Here is a 19,742-nt window from a genome sequence, read left to right on the forward strand (position 1 = left end):
TTGCGTTTTGTCCCCATAAGGAAGACAAGTCCCTACAAGTGACCATGTAAGATTTATGTCCCCACAACATAAGTAATACATGTCCACACACACACTTGTGTTTAAAGTGAAAACAACTTTGAAGTATGAAGCTACATGTGTTGAAACAAATCAAATATTCACTTTTCTTTTGTCTCTTTGCTGCAGATCTCATCTGTAAGCGGGTGAACCTGGGGATGAATCCCGAGTGGATTCACACACACACACACATACACGCACACACACATGCACATGGTCATACACACACACGCAGAGGACCGCAGTGCACGCAAATGTAATTGGCAGAAAAAGGAGGAAAAAAAATAAAAAACACGCTTTGTCAGATGTTTGCGCGTCTTTAACCGGAGCGCGATGCTGGAAAGAGCAGCTACACGTCCCTGGAAACAGTAGAAAAAGTAGGAATCATGTAATATTTATGGATCCGGAGTTGTGCGGGTGCCTTGGGTAAACGAAGTCGATTGACGCGCGTTAAACCAGCCGCATGTGATTTCCAGCTTCAGTCATTTTGGCAGCAGCACGATGCGAGGAGGGGGAGACGAGCGGACGCGGAGGAGCTGTGAAACTGGACCCTCTGCCAGCTGAGATGTCGACGGAGGAGAGGAATCCCTGAAACCGACGCTGCCCAGGAAATATGGACAAATCTTATTTTGTGTGCGAGTGCGGGCTATTTTTCTCTCGGTGTTTTATTTGCACACACATCGCTTCAGAGTATAGTGGACCAGTGGATGCCGTGTGGGCGATGCTGACTGCCACAAGGGATACATTGTGATTTCGCAGAGATGTTTTAGCAACCGTTGCATAAATTAAAATAAGAAAAAGACCATCACATGAGGGGATTGGAGTCCAAAGGGATCTAATAAGACATCACCACCTGTTACTAGAAAATCAGGTAAGCCTCACAGACCTTTTTTCGCTTAAAGTGCCTCATATTACAGTGCATGACGAACGTAGGTAGTTAATTATTTTGCTTAACACCCATGAAACGACACATTTATCCGTTTACAATGCACTTTTTCGAGATGTAATTCGCCTTAATGCTGCGCACCAAGATTTATGTACCAATCACCTATATGATCCGATGGATAATAAAGCATCACATCCTCTAATAGACACATTTGGATGATAGTGATGTACTTCTCTCATGATGGGCCTCATCATTAAACACCGTTTCACACAATATTGTGTGATTTACAGGGGGAATTAATGTAGGTTTGCAGGAACCTTTACATTGCCTCAGTGCAGGTACACAAGCAGCAGCACCCGCAGTTCCTCCAGCCAGTGCAGTGGCAGCAGACCTCTTTTCATCCATAGTGCTGCTATTCAGCAGCCTTAAAGTACTCCCTCTGCTCTGGATGCCAATAATCATCAATATGCCCACTTTAGAAGCAAAGAATAGGCAATTTTTATGTCTCAAACGTCACAAATGTGCAGCCTCTTCTTGGGGAAAAAAAAAGCATCAAGGCAGTGTCCATCTGTGATAAACCTGAGGAGTGTTTCAGCTCAGCCTGCTGCTGCTGAGCTGCTGCTGGTCCAGTGTGTTTTATTATCCTCGCAGAAACCCTCCAGTGTTTCACAAAATTTATGTTGCTTCTTTAACTATAAACTGGCAAGGCTTGTTTTTTCTCATCATGGGCTGCAAGGTGACAGACAGTCAGTGCAGCTTGTATCTAAAGAAAGAAGCCAGTTGAAAGATGTAGATATCAGACTGAACAGAAGCTTTCTGGAGCTTATACATGCATATTGAGCTGAGCTGGTCCATTCACTGGTCACAGGTCAGGAGCAATCTGTTTGAAATACTGTAGGTATTACTTCCTGTTTCAGAAGATTGCAAGAAATGCTCATCACACTTTCCCAAACTGATGTCTTCAAATTGCCTCTTTTGTCCAGCTAACAGTCCAAAACCCAAAGACTCTTCATTTACTATCATAAATGACAACAAAAACCAACAAATCCTTACACTTAAGATGCTGCACCCAACATATGTTTGACATTTTTGCATGAAATGATAAATCACTTATCAACTATATGTAAAACAATTTTCTTTCAAACAATAATGAACTAATTGTTGGTGCTTTTCTCTTGGTCCAACAAAAAAAAGCATTTTGAATACATCACTTTGAGCTCTGGAAAAATTCTGAAAATTGACTAAAGAATAGCCGCTTATGAAAAGAGTCATAAGTTGCAGCTGTACATATTTGTAGTCATATTCTGTTGGCAGTTTTCATGTGAATAGGTCACATTTTGCAGCTGAAAATTACCCTAGAACTTAATTTATATCCTTAAGATGGTAATTTGTTTCATGTCGTGGGACTTGAATTCACAAGTAATATGTGTCTAGTTCCCTACTTTATGTTTTTTAGCAAGTGAGATCTTTATTGTCCTTGCAGAAACCCTCCAGTGGTTCACCAAATTTATGTTGCTTCTTCAACTATAAACCTGTTCAGCTTGTTTTTTCTCATCGGCTGCAAGGTGACAGACAATCAGTGCAGTTTGTATCTATAGAAAGAAGCCCACTGAGATGCACAAATCAGACTTCACTGGGTTAGAATGCATTATCTTTTTTTTCATTTCAATTTGAAATTTTGATTTTCATGTATGCAAACCATACCTGAAAATAGTAGCAAAGGGCATGTAATGTGAGGTATATAACAATAGCCTCATTGAAGAAAACTATATAAAAAATAAAACAAGACAGAGAGAAATAAAGCAGAAAATAAACTAATTACAAATACAAGAGAGGTTTTGCAGAAGTGTGCTGCGGGATAACAAAGTCACAAGTCAAGTCACGGTTGAGTGGGAGTCCAATTTAGGAAAGAGTGGAAGCTTCTTGATCAGTTCAACCACATTGGATCAGTCAGAGTGTTTCTCCTTCTAAAGCTTGACAAGGTTTGTGGCTGCCCTCTCCATTATCCAGAAAAGACCTTCACCACGCAAGGTCTTTGTTGAAAAGAAAGGCAGATTTTGAAGATGGTGAAAAGATGTTGCTGGAGGACTTGTAAAAGCGACACAAATACTTACAGCGACTACAAGGAACTTTAATATTTTGTTGATTATGGAGGCTGCTGTGGACAAAATACTACAAAATAACCACAAAATATAATATCAAAAATAAAACTACCAAAATAAAAATCTCCTCCTGCGTCCTTTTAACTAGCTTATGTACCTCTCATTGTAACTTAGCCTTGGAAAATGTAAACACAGGCTTATTTCATCTGATTTTAAGGAGGATCCAACCAGGTGGCAGCCATTAAGAAATAACCAATCTTCTTGCAGAAAGTCTTATTTGCTTATGTAGGACATATGGAGGCATCAATATTAAACTGAGGCTGTATCATAACCACTTAAAAACTCTTGTGGTAGCTTTAAGTTAGTTAATGTTATAAAATTGAAAGCTAGAAAGCTAAGAAGCTACGTAACTAACTTAAGATTTGACTATATGTCACTTTTACAGGTCCCCCAGCAATATCTTATAATAATCTTCGAATTTTGTTTTTCAACATTGGCGGGCCAAACTCATAGCACCTATGTGCAGGAAAGAGGAAAGTATAAAGTTGACAGAGATTCTGCTAGGTACCAATCTTGCTCAACTGTTATTGGAGCACAGGAAGAGTCAATTACTGGACATCACCAGACCATAAAAAGTCCCCCTGTCTTGTCTACAATGCCAACACATATCAGAATCTAACAAGCCTGTTCTGTTCATTTTTACTGGGGTGAAATATATCCACACAGGAAGCATTCTCAAGCTCATGCATGCATATTGAGCTGATCCGAGCTGAGCTGGTCCATTCGCCGGTCATAGGTCAGGAGCAATCTCTGTGATGTACTGGAGGTCTCACTTCTTTCAGGCGGAAAGACGTTGACATGTCATTGACAATTTTATGCCCTAGCACACGCGTCCCCTCCCCCCTATTTCTGCTTATGTCCTAAATCAAAGAGTAGTTTGGCCATGTGACAGAAGCAGAAAATCAGGCCTGAGTGAAATGGTGTCAGTCACATCTGGTCAATATGTCAGACAAGGAGAGACAGAGACAGTCAGGGACAACTTGTCTGAATCCTCCATAGTATGTCGCTGTCTACATCAAGTGAAAAGAAGAGCCTGTCACAAAGTTTCATCCCACACAGTCATGATCTGAAGCACACAGGCATCAATCAAGATCTGGAAACAATGTCTCTGCACTGCACCTCAAAGAGTTCCTCCACACTTTATCTTCCCTACTTAAGTAATCAATAACCTGCTGTTTCTCCTGCAACCGGATCCCAGTGGGTCATTTAAAAAATCCGGGCTGGTTAAACGTCTTGAAACGCACAAGTGGGATATGTTGTCCTAGGGCATTACTAGAAGCAGTGAATGTACACATTGACATCAATAATGCATGTTAACACATTCAAAGTGCAGTTTCACTCCCGCAGCATCCGCCTGTAGCTCGATATGTGAGCATACGAGCTGAATGAATATTCAAGGGTTACAACTGCAGCACGCAGTGAAGCATCTTCTTCTTTTTTTTTTAATGCCATGTGTGGCTTTATTCACTGACCTATTTTGACCAGAAAAAGGAGCTCTGCACTGAAAATTATGCACCAAAAACTTGACAGAGAAGATCCCACACTCTTAGAAATAAAAGTGCTAACTAGAACCATAAAGGGTTTTTGGTCCCTGGTAGAATGCCTTATAAAGGATTCTACCTTGAACCCAACATAAAGGGTTACACCACCTATGAGAGGTTCTACAGATAAATCCTCTGATCCGACTCTGAATCCTGTCTGGGGGTTTTATCCAGAACCTTTCAACCTTCTAAGGGTGCTAACAAGAACCCACCCAGGGAGTTCTACCTAGACCCTTTTCATTTCCAAAGGTTTTATCTAGAACACAGGGAGTTCTACAGAGAGTTCTAGAGGCCACCAAGGGGGTTTCACTGAGAACCACTTTATATTCCAAGGGATTTATATAAGAGAACCCTTTAAAATTCCACTGGTTTTAACTCAAACACACTCAGTGGGATCTATCAATAACCTTTTTATATTCCAAGGGTTCTATCTAGAACCCACCCATTGATGGTCTACCCAGGACCCTTTTATATTCCAAGGATTTTGTCCAGAACACACAGAGAACCGTTTTAAATTCCTACAGTTCCATCTAGAACACTTTTATATTATGGTACAAAGAAACCTTGATGTAAGAGTGCTTCAAAGATTTCATCAATACTTGAAGAACTCTTCCTTCCAAAAAGAGTTTTTTAGATGAAGAGGGTTTTTAATGGAACCCTTTGTCTGGCAAACCCTCTTTTCAAGAAAGCTTCAGGAGCAAACCTCAGCCCTTTTGGAGCCCTTATTTGTAAGAGTGTAGGAGTTTATGGAAAGTGAAATGCTAAAAACTGAAACAGGATGTTGTAGATGTTTGTAAAGAACAGGGTACACATCGTTTGTTCCAGCGTTTGTTCTGTTCTATCTAAAGGGCAGCTGCGAGAGGCTACAGTTTGTCACAGTAAGGCTGGACATCTTCATTACAATCTAGCTCCAGAGCCCGGCAGCAGCGAGAGAAATGCATCACTCCTGCTGCTTCTGTGGGGCTTTTATAGCAACTGTTTGGTCGACCATCCATACAAACTGCTCCAGATGTTGAATTCACAGAGGAGAAGCCATATGCTTTCATTGTAGTGTGATGTATGAGGCGCACAAATAACAGAAACTGTAGATATCTCTGTCAGTGAGTACAGGAGAAAATATCGCTGGTCTGTGGCACAGAGTCACTGTCATGCAACAAGAAAACCATTAGTCTGGCTTAGTGAAGACTGATGGCTAATGAAGCGAATGCACACCAAACTCTCGTGGCGGGGGGAAGACAGAAGACACAACTCTCATTTATATGCGCCTCATATACCAGCCCATCTGATTTAGAGGTTCAGGACTGCAACACAGAACGACGCACTGAAAGCTACACGTAGGTGATAACTGCCCTAAGAAAAGCAATAAGAGGTTAGATAATACACAATGATTTATGATACAAGCACGCTGCTTAACACACAAGTGACACAACCATCAGAGATAACATCTCTCTCTTAGAAATAAGGGTTTCAAAAGGGTTCTTCCTGAAGGGCTGAGGTTCTAACAAGAACCATTTGCTTCTGAAGAATCCTTTTTTAATGAAAGGGTTCTGTGTAAGAACAAGGACTCCATCATGAACCTTTTCTTAAAAAATCCAAATAACTTTTTTTTTAAATTTAAGAGTTCTTGTTGAATTGTTGAAATCCCTGAAGAGCTCTTTCATCTGGGTTTTTTGTACCATAATATAAAACAGTTCTCAGTAGAACCTCTTGGGTGGGTTCTAGATTAAAACCTTGAAAGAAAATATTCTCAGTAGGGTTCATGGTAAAGCCCTTTGAATATAGACAGGTTCCCAGAAGAACCCCGAGAGTATGCTCTCGAGTATGCTCTCTTAAAACTCCTCAAATATTAGGTTCTCTGTTGAACCCCCTGGAGGGGTTCTAGATTAAAAAAAAAAATTGAATAAAAAATGCCTGGTATAATCCCCTGGGTCGGTTCTTGTTAAAACCTTTGGTATACAAAAATGTTCTCAGTAGAGCACCCTTGGCGTGTTCTTGATAAAGCCCATGGAATGTTAAACGGTTCTCTCTAGAAGCCCCTGAATGGGTTCTAGATAAAGCCCATGGAAAACCAAAATGTTCTCAGTAGAATCCCCTGAGTTTGTTCTTGATAGAACCCATAGAACATAAAAAGGCTTCTGGTAGAACCCCTTGGGTGGGTTCTTGTTAGTACCCCTAGAAGGTGGAAAGGTTCTGCATAGACCCTCCTGAGAGGGTACTGTGTGGAACCATTAGGCCATAAAAGGGGTCTCTGGAGAACCTCTTAGAAGCGGTTCTGAGTGAAAGCTTTCACAGATGGTTCTAGGAATAACCCTTTATGTTGTGCTCTAGGTACAACTCTCGATAACAGTATAAAATAGAACCATTATAGTTTATAACAGGACCCAGAAAAGGTTCTTCATATAGAGGCAAGGTGAGGAACCCTTTATGGTTCCAGTTAGCATCTTTATTTCATAGAGTGTATACCTCCCAACAGTGGATCCTGTCGAGGGCGAGCAGCGTCTCCTTTATGCTTTACAACGTGTGAGTATAACCCAGGCCGGACAATTTTAGGTCACATTTGATTAATGTGGAGAGTCTGCTTGTTCGTTAAGCACTGCTGCCTTGACAGTACGCTGCTACAGGAGCAGCAGCTCAACCTTGATGGAAGGAAGTCTTGTACTGTAAATTGCATTATTGTGTTTCCTTGGAACATTTGCAAACCATCCAACCTGTGAGTAGTAAAATAGCCCCGAGCGGCAATTAGCCGGCTTCACAGTTTTTGCTTATGATAGCAGAACAGACTGTATGGCCATCATACTTTCTTTACTTTAACAATTGTGAAATTGTCCACAACAGAAGTGTTAATTAAGCATTTATGGTGAGCTGAAACAATGGAAAATTAATTGCTTGATATTATGGCAATCGATTAATCATTTTAATTATTTTATTCAAGGATTCGAGCTTTCAGCTCAAGCTTTTTATCTGTCTATGTCACAGCAAGTCAGGGGCGTAAATATAGACAGTACATTTTTCTTATATACAGATGTGAAATGATGATTGCTATATAATATGTGTGTTGATGTTGTCAAATGTCAAGTCTTTATTTGATCATGTGACAATACAATATATAGGTAGGTAGTTTAGGCACCAAACTTGTCAAGACTGACCAGCTGACTAACTCAGAGCCCATTGTAGGCTAAAACACTGGAGTAAGTTAAATAAATATATTTGCAAAAAATGCATTTGGTAAACGTCGCTTCGGGCTCTTATATCTGCAGACGGCTCCATGTTGCACTGCCATGTTTTGTGGCTACTGTAGATACTCATGCACACTTACAGGGGATGAGTGAAAAGATGATGTTTGCGATCTGCAAGCTCACCGTTAGATGCCGCTAAGTCCTACACACTGGTTCTTTAATCGCTAAATACTATGATAACCGATTATTCATCTTTCAATTTAAGCTTTTTACTTTCACTTTCACTTTACTTTTCACTGTTCAGTACCACAGTAACTTGAATATAGTTACATTTTGGACTCTTGTTTATGGCTGCATCTAGTGATTGTTTTCATTATTGATTAATCTTCCAGTCATTTTCATGATAAACAGTAATTGTTTAGTCTATAAAATGTCAAAATGTGAGAAATGCTCATTACAGTTTCTTAAAGCTCAGTGACTTTTAGCAACTTTAGATTGCTTCTTTTGTCCAAACAACAGTCCAAAACCCAATCACCCTTAATTTACTATCATAAATGACAAAGAAAATCAGCAGATCCTTACATTTGAAGGACCAGTGTGTAGGATTTGGTAGTATCTACCAGTGAGGTTGTAGATTGCAATTAACTTAATACTGCTTGTCTCTATGAGCTCCATGTCTGCACCTTCTGTAGATATAAGTGGCTCATTCAAAGGTAACTAAAACACAGCTACTCTTATTTTCTGGTGATCAAACAGTAATGGAAAATATATCTATTAGGATTATATTCCATTTCTGCCTTATTTTGTCATTAGATCCCTGTAAATCTTACACACTGAACCTTTAAGAAGCCAGAACCAGTAAATGTTTGACATTTTCGCTTTAAAAATGACTCAAACAATTAATAAATTATCAGAGCCAATGACTTGAAGCATTCTTTGATTGAACGATTTAGTGATTGGCTACAACAGCTACACTATAATGTGTTGAAGTCAGGCGTGGTGTGTTTGACAGATCTGTCAGTTCAACATACAAAAGTATGGCTGTGCTACACGCCTGTGGCATCAGATAAAAATAAATGCAGATAAAATACAGAATGATACTGTATATGAAGTTATATTTTGTAGAGTTTTCGGGTGAATATGTCACATTTTGCAGCTGAAAATGACCCTCACACAAATATTATGGGAAATAAAGTAAGATAAGATAAGACAAGATAATCCTTTATTAATCCTCCAATGGGGAATGCAGTATTACAACAGCAAAGAAGAAAGCACAATAGAAGAAGCATTAGTAAAAAGCACAAAATAATAAATAACTAAACAAGCAAGATCCAAACAAGAGAAAACAAAACAATAAGAACAATATAAGCAAGAGACAGAATGAGCATTTAAACCATTTAAAGATATGATGAACTTAATGTATTTCCCTAAGATAGTAATTTGTTTCATGTCACACAGTGTGAATTTATAAATAATTTGCATGGGCAATTTAGAGATAGTTCTATATTTCCCTGCTTTATATTTAGCAACCGAACAGATGTGTCCCTCGACTGTGCAGCTTCATTTCAATGTAGCCTGGCCTTCAGCAATATGCTGAGCTTTTTAATCCTTTCATGTACTCTGCACACAGCATGGGGCCATTTCCAGACCCCCAAGTCTTCCCCTGCAAGGCTTCATTGGTCGAAATACAAAAAATGTCTATATGCATTTTATATTTAATATATATAGTGTAATTAGAGGAGTGAATTAAGTTATTCAGTGTTGCATAAAGGCTCTGTGTTGAGCCTAATTAAGACCCTCATGTTAGATAACATGCTTGACTTGGCCAATCCATTTATCCAGAGGCGCTGCACCATAGTATCGCATGTTAAAGAAGAAAAAAAAATTACAATCCCATTAAGGAACCTGTCAGTACAAACATGCTGCAGGATCAGTTTCGTGCAGCGATAGTTATTATCCTTCATGAGTCTGTTTCTGCTCCCTGATATCCAGCGATATAACGGGGATCCAGTTTGTGAAATGATCCTCGCTGATTTAAGTTGGCATCCACCTGATATCTAGTGGCTCCCTGTTGCCAGAAAACATACATCATAGTCAGGAAGGTCAAGAGCTCAGTCTATAAATGTGTCCATCACTAATTTACTCCTCTGCCTATCATTCATGAGCATCTGGCATGGGGAGTGCCGTTGGCTGTTGCAGAGGCTCAGGTATTGACTTATGAGGTGATGAAAGCTTTATTTTTTGACAAATGCTCTAAAAGAATTGAAAACATGATGAGATAGTCTTTCTATCTCGTCTGAATGATCTGTCTCAAACATAATCTGAATGAAAAGCGGGAGAAGTGGCACTTGTAGTGGCACACAACAACAGGCCTTGTTAAATGCAAGATGAGCTCTGTAAATACAGAACCGTTCACTGAGGATTGAGTTAATTAATGCGTCATGACTCGTTATGAGAGGAACCTTCAAGCACACAAATTTAAACACTTCTTTCTATTAAAAGCACGTTAAGCTGAGATATTTCTCGGTTATAGCTTCTCAAATGTGAGGACCTGCTGCTTTTTTCAGTTTTATCTAAATACAATGGAATAATTTTGGCTTTTGTACTGTTGGTTGGACAAAACATGGTGTGTGAGGATGCCTTTTTGGGCTCCTGGAACTTTTATTGGACACTTTTTCACACCAAAGCATGTAATACATCTGCTGTATATAACCTGCCTCACACAGGCGTGAAAAGTACACACATAAATGAATGTAGTGTGGGGGGGGGCAGTAAGGATGAGATGTTTCTCAGAAAGCTTTATTTTGAAAGTCTAACCATATGTTGCATATGCATTATTATTGCTACCCTGACTATGGAATAAGAATGTGTTGACTTCATAGGCAAAGCAAAACATGACACTGCCGCGGTGGACCAGCAGGCATATTACACATAGTCAGTGTTGGGGCTTTGACTGGGTTGTTTATAGACCAAATGATTAATTGAGAACATAATAAGCAGATGAATCAATGATTAAAATAATCATTCATTGCAGCTCTGCCACAGCCTAAAAAGCTCTAAGCAAAAATGCCAAAATCCACTGGTTTCAGCTTCTAAAAAATAAATATTGGCCGGTTTTCTTAGTGGGTCATCTTCTCATCACAGGGGTAGTGGCAGGGCCCTAAACCAGTTGGTGATTAGCAGGGAGATGGCAAAGTGGGTTGTTTAGTTGAATATGTTAGTGTAATCTGCCTGGCTGATTGATCCTGACTGACTGAGGATTGTGCAAGTTAGGATCTATGGCCCCGACCATGGCTCTGAAATATCAATAGCCTAACTGTGCTGTGTATTGATCAGTCCATGGTGCTGAAGAAGCAGACGGGCTTGTAATTTGTGACTGTTTCTCTCAGTCTGACTCCTCTGTCATCTTGTTGTCGTTCATGAGTTGGTTTACTCGTTGCAGGTGAGTGAAATGAACCAGATCCACCCCCCATGTTAAGAATTAACAAATCACCTGCTGCTTCTTTCAGGGTAAATTGATTATATTTGAATTATTATGTTGGGGTGGCTGTGGTTCAGGAGGTTGAGGAGGTCATTTCCTAGAGCTGCAGCAGTTAGTGAATTAACTGATTAGTCAATCAAATTACAATTTGTTGCTAACTATTATGATAATTGATTAGTCGTTTCTGTCATTTGGTGTTCCAGCTTCTTAAATGTGAGGATTTGCTGCTTTTCTTTGACAGTAAATGAAGAATTTTTGGGTTTTGGACTTCACTTTTGGTTCTGTGAAACAGTGATGAGCATTATTCACAATCTTTTGACATCGTATTGACAACAATAGCATGATTAATAAGTTAACCTTGAAAGTAATGATCAGATTAATCAATAATGAAAATAATCATTAGTTGCAGCCTAAGGTTTGGTTGGTTTGGTCCCCATCTCCTCCTGTCCTAATGTCAAATTGTCCTTTGGCAAGACACTGAACCCTAGGCTGCTCTCCAACCCCTGAGGATGCACAAGCCACTGCATTCCTGATTGCTGGTAAATGGGGAGGGCATCAGGCGTAAAAAGCAAAATATGCCAAATCAAATATGCGGATCATAAAATCAGCCAGGATGGGTGGGGCCCAGTTTGACAGCGAGACGATTGTCTGTGAACAGATGATCTGCTGTGGCGACCCCTCACTGGGGAGCAGCCAAAAGAAGACGATTTTATTGGTCAGACAAAACAAGCAATTTGTATATGTCACCTTGGGCTCTGGGAATATGCGATCAACATTTTTCATTCTATTCTGACATGTTATAGATCAAACCATCAACTGATTAATGAAGAAAATCATTGGCAGGTTTATCCGTAATGAAAGTAGTTATTGGCTGCAGCTCTAAGTGAGTAAAAAAAAGAAAATTTTCTTTCCTTTGCTGCTCATTTTTTGCAGGGCTTAATTCATACTCCAGAGATATATAAAACAAAACACATCACTGCACGCATACTTCAATTAAAACTTCCATTTCACTCCGCATCAATAATACACCTACCTTAAACAAACAATAAAAAAAACACAAGGCAGCTACTGTATAGCTCTCGTGTTTGCGACACAGTCTTTAACAAGCAAAAACATGGAGAAATCAAGCACAAACAACTCCAGCCTGTATTCACTGATTCAGGAACCATTTCAGATTTACTGTAGATACATCTACAAGTCCTCATAACTGAAAGTAATCCAAATCTGAAAGAAAAGAGGCTCAAAAATATTCAAAAATACTAGAGATGGGACTAATCCAATCTAATATTAGATATATAATATTAGTATCAGGGCCACGTAAGTCAGTCATCGGATAACAAACCTATGTCACTGATCCACCTTCTGATCTAAATTCCACAACCACGTTTTCTGTTTGTAAATACTATGATAAGAAGCATGTGTATTCATAAAGATGAATGTCACTTTTCATGTTCACGCCACAATGGCACATAATTCAAGGGAAACAACAACAAACAAACAACAAGTGTACTAGCTACCTCATTCATGGTAACATTTGTTCTGTGGAACATAAAACAGCAAACTCAAACTCTCAGCAGTGCATCATGGGAAATCATGGCTGTCTCTCAGCACTCTCTACAATGCATGTGAACGTTACAAGCCACAATCCGACAGCACCACACCATGTTACATAACACAAACTAAATGAGCTTTCCAGATTATGAAAACTCTGACTGCATCAACATCAACTGACACAGTTGACACACTTTTCACCACTATCTGAAGTCTGAAGTTCAGTTTCAGACTCATGTAATCTTTCACATAAAAATAATAATAATGATGATGATGATGATGATGATGATGATGATGATAAAATAGTAATGGTATCGGTGTAGTATTGATAGAGATATTCCAAATTCAGGTATCAGATCAGAACTGAAAAAAGCAGATTGTGCATCTCTAAAAAATGCTTTTCTAGAGTTAATTTCTCTAAGTTAAACATCTGATAATTGATCAAGATATAACTTACAACAATGGAGGAGCATTTTCTTTTCAAGATAGCAAAGATAAGTAAAAGAAGAATATGAGTAATCATAATTAGCATTTTTAATTTTCTGATTTCTACAGAAAGATTATGTTTTAAAGGAAGATGTACACTGTTGGCAGCAGTTGACAGAGATTTGATTGTTTTCTAACATGAATTGGGCAGATCCTGTGAAAGTATGTCTGTATTATGCTGTTGATGTTGAGTGGGACTCTTCTGGGATGCCATAATATTTGAGTAACATAATATCCGCTATCATCGCTCGCCAAATTAAAAAGCTGCACTCCCAGGCACCATATGTTCCAGGTCGCAGAACAAGTGAACATACAGTAAGCGAAACCCATCTCAATTTTCCTGTAGTAAAACTACATTTGCTGGAACGCTGCGCAGACAGCTGCTCCACCTGCACCCACAAACGGCCATTCATCATCCTGTATGGGCCACAGCTGTCCTCTGGTCTAAGAGATGGAGATGTCACGTTACAATCTCCACATCATCCAGGCAATCTAACTCGGCTCCTTTCGCTCTGCTTCCTGCCATTGTGTCAAAGACAAGAGCATTATTTGAAAAACATTGCTCGGCAAATTGGAGGGACTGAAAATATCTGATGGCGGGGTTGTAAAAGGAGTTGCGCTGACTCGACTTAAAAGGCACAAAAGGTTCGGCCTATTTAATCTTTGGATTCTCACAGAAAAAAAAGCGGAGTGCTGGCGGTTGACGGGATGTACAGGAGGGCACCTGCGAAGACAAAATGCTTGTCTCAGAGGCGCAGACACATTTTTCAGTTGGCCGCATGAAGACATTCATTTTTAAAGCAGGTCCACAAATAATGTCAGGATTTCTCTTATATCCTCTACAGAGCTGTACATCTCCAACACAGACAGCTGCATGTGTAGACTGTTAGGTGGAGAGAGGCTGAAGACAAAAACTATGATATTATGTGTTGAATTGAATTTATAAAGTCAATAAACCTTCAATAATAAATCTGTGGAACAGTGTAGATTAAAAATACATGGAAGGACTCCACATGCGCATGTTTTTTATTACTCATATACACTCCTAGAAATAAAAACCTGCTAACTAGAAAGGCTCTTCGGCTTGTCCCTGTTGAAGAACCCTCTTTGGTTCGTGGTGGAACCTTTTCCACTTGGAACGCTTTCAGAGATTTTACCTAGAACCCAGCAAAAAGATTATACACACAACGATGTGAGAACAGTTTCACTTTCACTCGTAGAAATAAAGGTGCTAGCTAGAATCATAAACCCTGTTGGTTCCTTGTAGGACCTTTTAAAAGAATTTCCATTTGGAACCCTTTAAGAGTTTCATAGTTTTACCTAGAACCCAACATAAAGGGTTACACGGAGAACCATCTGTGGAAGGTTTCAACCCAAACCCTTTATGAGAGTTTCCATAGAGAACCCTTCTATGGTGTAATGGTTCCACATACATCTCTCTCTTGGGGTTCTCTGCAGAAAAAAGTCCATGTGCTAATGTTTCAAACAAGAACCTTCATAGGAGGACCTATTGAGAACTGAGGACCTTCACGTTCTTCAAGGATGTCAACAATCCTTGAAGAACTCTTTCCTCCATCAATAGTTCCGTCAGTGAAAAGTGTTCTTAATGGAACCCTTAGTCTTACAAAGAACCCCTGACAAACCCTCACTTCAAAAAGAGGTTCTTCAAAAGTAAATGGTTCTGTGTAGAATCTCATCCCTTCTATTTCTAAGAATGCACATCTACATGAACATATGAATAATATATGATTGAATAGAAATGTCAATAGATTTTATAATGTATTAAACTGGATCCCCTACTAACGATTATTTTACTTTAAAATTTTATCCTAAGAGCTCTTCGCCAATTAGTCAATTGACTGATCGATTATTTGATCTAGTAAATGTCAGAGTGTTATAAAAAATGGCCATCACATTTTACACAGCTCAAGGTGATGCCTTTAAACTGCTTCGTTTTTTCCAGGCTTGGGACCATGTAATGATAATACTGGCTAAAATAATTGTGATTCACAGTATTATCCCAATCATCATCTAAATATACTTAAAGGTGCAGTAAACAATTGATTGTTGAGAATGATAGCTGATTTATTTGGGCTGAAATACTGTTTTCCATGAGGCTTTGGTGCAGCAGCTTAACAGGAAAACTGGTAAAAACACTTGACAATGCAAAAGAGAAAGAAAACAGAAGGACATAACCTGAGCAAATCTGTGCATAACATAAACATAATATAAACATAACCTAAGCATAATAGGAATAGTGTGAAAGACAAAGACTGTAGTGCAAAAACAAGCGATTATAGCTTGTAGACTGGTCAGTAAAGCAGAGACAATGCAACTGTAAACAAGGCAGTATTGCAAGACAGAGTAAGTGTACAGTAGTGCATGATAATATGGAAATTATAGATCCTTCAGCAGCAGCAGCAGTAGCAGTACTGTTTCTCTGATGGACAAACAGAGTCAAGAGGAGGAGCAGTTAGTTTTCTCTAAGACCACTTGAATTACATTGTGCTTCAAGGTTATTATTGACCTTTAGCTCATTGATGGCAAAAATGAACAGCCTACCCCAGCTTTAAAACTTTTAAAATAACTTCAACACATCCATTTTATCTTATATTTTATTAATGAATAAATATTTAAGGATTTAGATATTTGGAATGATTGGAAAGATGCAGATTCCACCGTGTGACAATTCAGAATAAATCAGGAAATCAATATAAGGCTGTACGTGAGCGAGCTAGATAGCTTTTCCGGTGCTTCCTGGACTCAAAATATGTTTGTTTGAAGGACACGTACTCAAAAATCACAAAAGACTTAAAGGCACTTTCATTTAAAACAACTGATACACCTTTACTGTCACAACATGGTCATATCATATATGGTCATAGGTATATATATACCTCATGGTGGGTGTTTTTTATTGTGATCTGCAATAAAATCACATATCATCCCATCCATAGTTTTGTCCAAACTACAGTTCTCAACCTAATTTTATTCAATTTAGACAAAGCAGAAAATATTTAGCAACTGTGACAGATGTTTAGATTTCTTTGTCACAAAATAACTTAAACAATAAATTGTTAATGAGAATTCATTAAGATGTTCTTTCTAATGAGGAAATGAATATAAACAAATGAATAAAGTTGAGAAGCCTTTATATTTGAGTGTATATTGAGTTTAATAAAACACAAATCTGTAAACAAAGAATGTTTTCACACAGCATGGGCACAGTTCAAAAGCTTAAAGTAATATCATATTTGCTCCGCTTTATACAGTATGTCTCACATCATACAGACTCATGTGTCATCACAGCAGCAGTCAGCAGTGCACCAGATGAGTAACTCTCAGTCAATGTCATTTCTCAGTCAATACTACTAAAGCTGCTAGGAATTCCTCCAAGGCCCAACATATCTGTGGCTGCAGACAGCCAGACTCTGCTCAGTAAGTATGTGTGAAGGACAGTGATTTTCTTCAAATATAAAATTAGCAGTACTACTTTAATATTCTGTATACTGTAGCATCTTATATTCCTCACTATACACTGCATATAATATGAAATGAACACTCATTTGCTAATTTATTGGGTACAACTAGTTTAAATGAATGCAGTTCAATACACTAATAATGATATATCTAATTCAATCTATCTATCTATCTATCTATCTATCTATCTATCTATCTATCTATCTATCTATCTATCTATCAAACTTTATTTGTATAGCACCTTTCATACAGGTTAGTGCAATTCAAAGTGCTTAACAGATGACAGACATCCCAACAATAAGACAGAACAAGTGAAGACTAATAGAGTGAAATAAAAACAATAGATGAAATACAGAGTAAAAACCGTCAATGACAACAATAAAATGGATTTGAAAACGATATTAATAAATTTAAAAAGAGAGCTAAATTTATCCAACACTAATAATAAAATAACAGATAACGATGAATAAAATAAATAAACCGTTCTTAATCAACAGCCAGGCTGATTTCATCCACATAAATGAGGTGGATGAAACATGAGAAATATCTCTCAGTATAACACAAAACAATTCAACAGTAGCACAAACTACAACCTCCACAATGACCATAAAGTTCAATCTGTCTGAAACACAAGCTGAACATTATAACCTCCATAAGGGTAGCATTTACTGCGGAGCTGCTGTATTAGACTTAGTAATAGCTTTCTAGTAATAAGCAGACCATATGTCAACATAAATGACTTAACTTTATTGCCATAACAACTTTTTGACGTTAGTATGCACAATATGCAGGACAGAATTCAATAAAACAATCGAATAAATGAAGCACGAAAGGATGTAATTCAAGAATTTGAAAGCATAAAAAAATAAAATAGATAAAATACCACACATAATTACAAAGAAAGTCAAGCTAAAATCAAAGTATTAAGGGTCAGATTGCCTCAGGAAATTAATTGAAATGGATGATATTTCTCAATAAAACAAAGTTAGTTAGATGATTTAATCATCTGGAGTAGAGGTTTTCAAAGTGGGAGACGGCCTCCCCAGGGGGCCTCAAACAGTTTCTGGGAAGGCTCAGTGAATGGAAATGAAAAAATATTATATTACTTGTTTTTAATTATCAAAGGGAGATCACATAGCCTAAACGTGTGTGCTTTGGTTAAAGAGATAGTTCAGAGATACAGTTTGGGGGGATTTTACTGTTTTTCCACTTTCCCAGAGTTAGAAGCTAATGAACGCCTTTGGACAGATGTTTTTTTTTTTTTTTATGTATTTGGTGTAGCCTGTAGTTACGTAATACAGCAATATTAGGCTATCTTTGCTCAGTTGTTGAGTGTCTATGGGATCAAATAACATAGTAATGATCCCATCAACATCCAAGCTTTGTCAGAGGGGGGCCCACAGTCTCAGACTTTGAAAACCCCAAACCAAACGATTTCTGAGTTTCTGTATTGACTGTAACATAACATAAATGAATCACTCCCTTCCCTCTCAGTGCTTCAACAAACAGTTTTGCAAGTTTCACTGGGGCTACTGGTGCTGTATAATCAGGAGTCAATGATTTATGCATGAAACGTAGTTTGAAATGCCTATACTGTTTTCTTTTTTTATCCTGTAGAACAATGATCATAGTAGCAACACTGCGGCTCAACAAAAAAGGTGGCGTCGAGCCAACAATGCATACTAACGAGGAGGATTTCTCAAGGGTGTGCTATTTGGAACTTAATAAACACTTTGAAAGAGTCATTTGTGCTTGGCATACAAAGATCCAAGAAAATGGAAGAATATGAGTTAATTGCATTTTGGGTTTCGTGCACATGAATCTACAGGTTTTTACGAGTGAGGTATTCGAGAGGGTCCTTCATTATACGCTGAGGAATTGGATTCATAGCTTTGAGTTTGCTTTTGAATCAAATTTTTGCCGAACAAGGTGCTTACTTGTGAATTGCCTCTGATTCAACATGCCACATAACATGCAGCAGTTGTATTGACATCATACTTATCTGTGTTGCAGGCATCTGTAGTTCACATCTTTTCAGTTGTAGTCAAGAGCATTTAATCAACAATATTCAGCTCTGTTTTTTGAATTTGAGTAAAAGGATAGTTCGGATTATTTGAAGTGAGGTACTTATCAATAGTCAGTGTATTAGCTACAGTAGATGACGGCTGATGAGTATCAGCAATGTGCTTGCATCCTCATTGTGTCTAATGTGCTTTTGTGTCCTCTGTGTCCTTAACTAAAAAGTTTTAAGGATCTGTGTGAAGGGAAAGTTTTGAGAATTGCCTAAATTTTGTGAGAAAAAAGGGGTGAACCTCAACTGAATTACAACAAGAAAACTGACAAATGTTTATTACTCATAAAAGTGTCCTTGATAACATGTAAAAAGTTATAAGAGATCCAAGTGGTGGTTCAGAGTAGTTTTTTTAAACCATACCCTAGTACCAGTTTTTTGCTTCCTGCAATAATAATTTAAATCAACATCACTATGTTAGTATATGTGTATATAAAGCAGCATAAATTGGCACTTATCAACATAAATCATGGCAATGATGAACAGAAACTCAAACATGTTAGTTTTTTAGTAAAACTAGTTTCTTCAGAAATTTAATGACATATTTATGAGACCAGAACAATTGAGTTTTTGCAGTTTGTGTGGGGTCACATAATATAATGTCTTTCCCATTATAACCACTTCTAAAAATGATTTTCAGGCTTTTTTGGGCAGACCTGAAACATGGCTCAGCAATGTGCTGGACCCATGGTTCCAGCTTGAGACCTGAAGTTTATATAGTTAATGAATTATTTAATCATTCAAGTTTGGCTGGGTGGTTAATAACACATGTTTCTGTGGTGTCACAAACTCAGAGCATAAATTTATTGTTGCTTTACACGAGTTTTAAACAAAGATCTTTATGTGTACAG

The 19,742-nt window shown here is 38.2% G+C and overlaps 1 protein-coding gene across 2 annotated transcripts in view; it reads left to right on the top strand.

The window, feature by feature from the left end:
• Nucleotides 1-295: 295 nt before the first annotated feature.
• Nucleotides 296-19,742, top strand: part of sntg1 (syntrophin, gamma 1) — a 55,525-nt gene continuing 36,078 nt past the window's right edge. The window contains exon 1 of one of the 2 annotated variants that reach the window (XM_084733038.1): nucleotides 296-928. The gene's annotated coding sequence lies outside the window, so the exon portion shown is untranslated. The remainder of the gene's footprint in view (nucleotides 929-19,742) is intronic. The other variant, XM_084733037.1, reaches the window with a different exon arrangement.

The sequence above is a fragment of the Lutjanus erythropterus genome, chromosome 12, assembly GCF_056507025.1.
Source record: "Lutjanus erythropterus isolate fLutEry1 chromosome 12, fLutEry1.hap2, whole genome shotgun sequence".
Taxonomy (NCBI): domain Eukaryota; kingdom Metazoa; phylum Chordata; class Actinopteri; order Lutjaniformes; family Lutjanidae; genus Lutjanus; species Lutjanus erythropterus.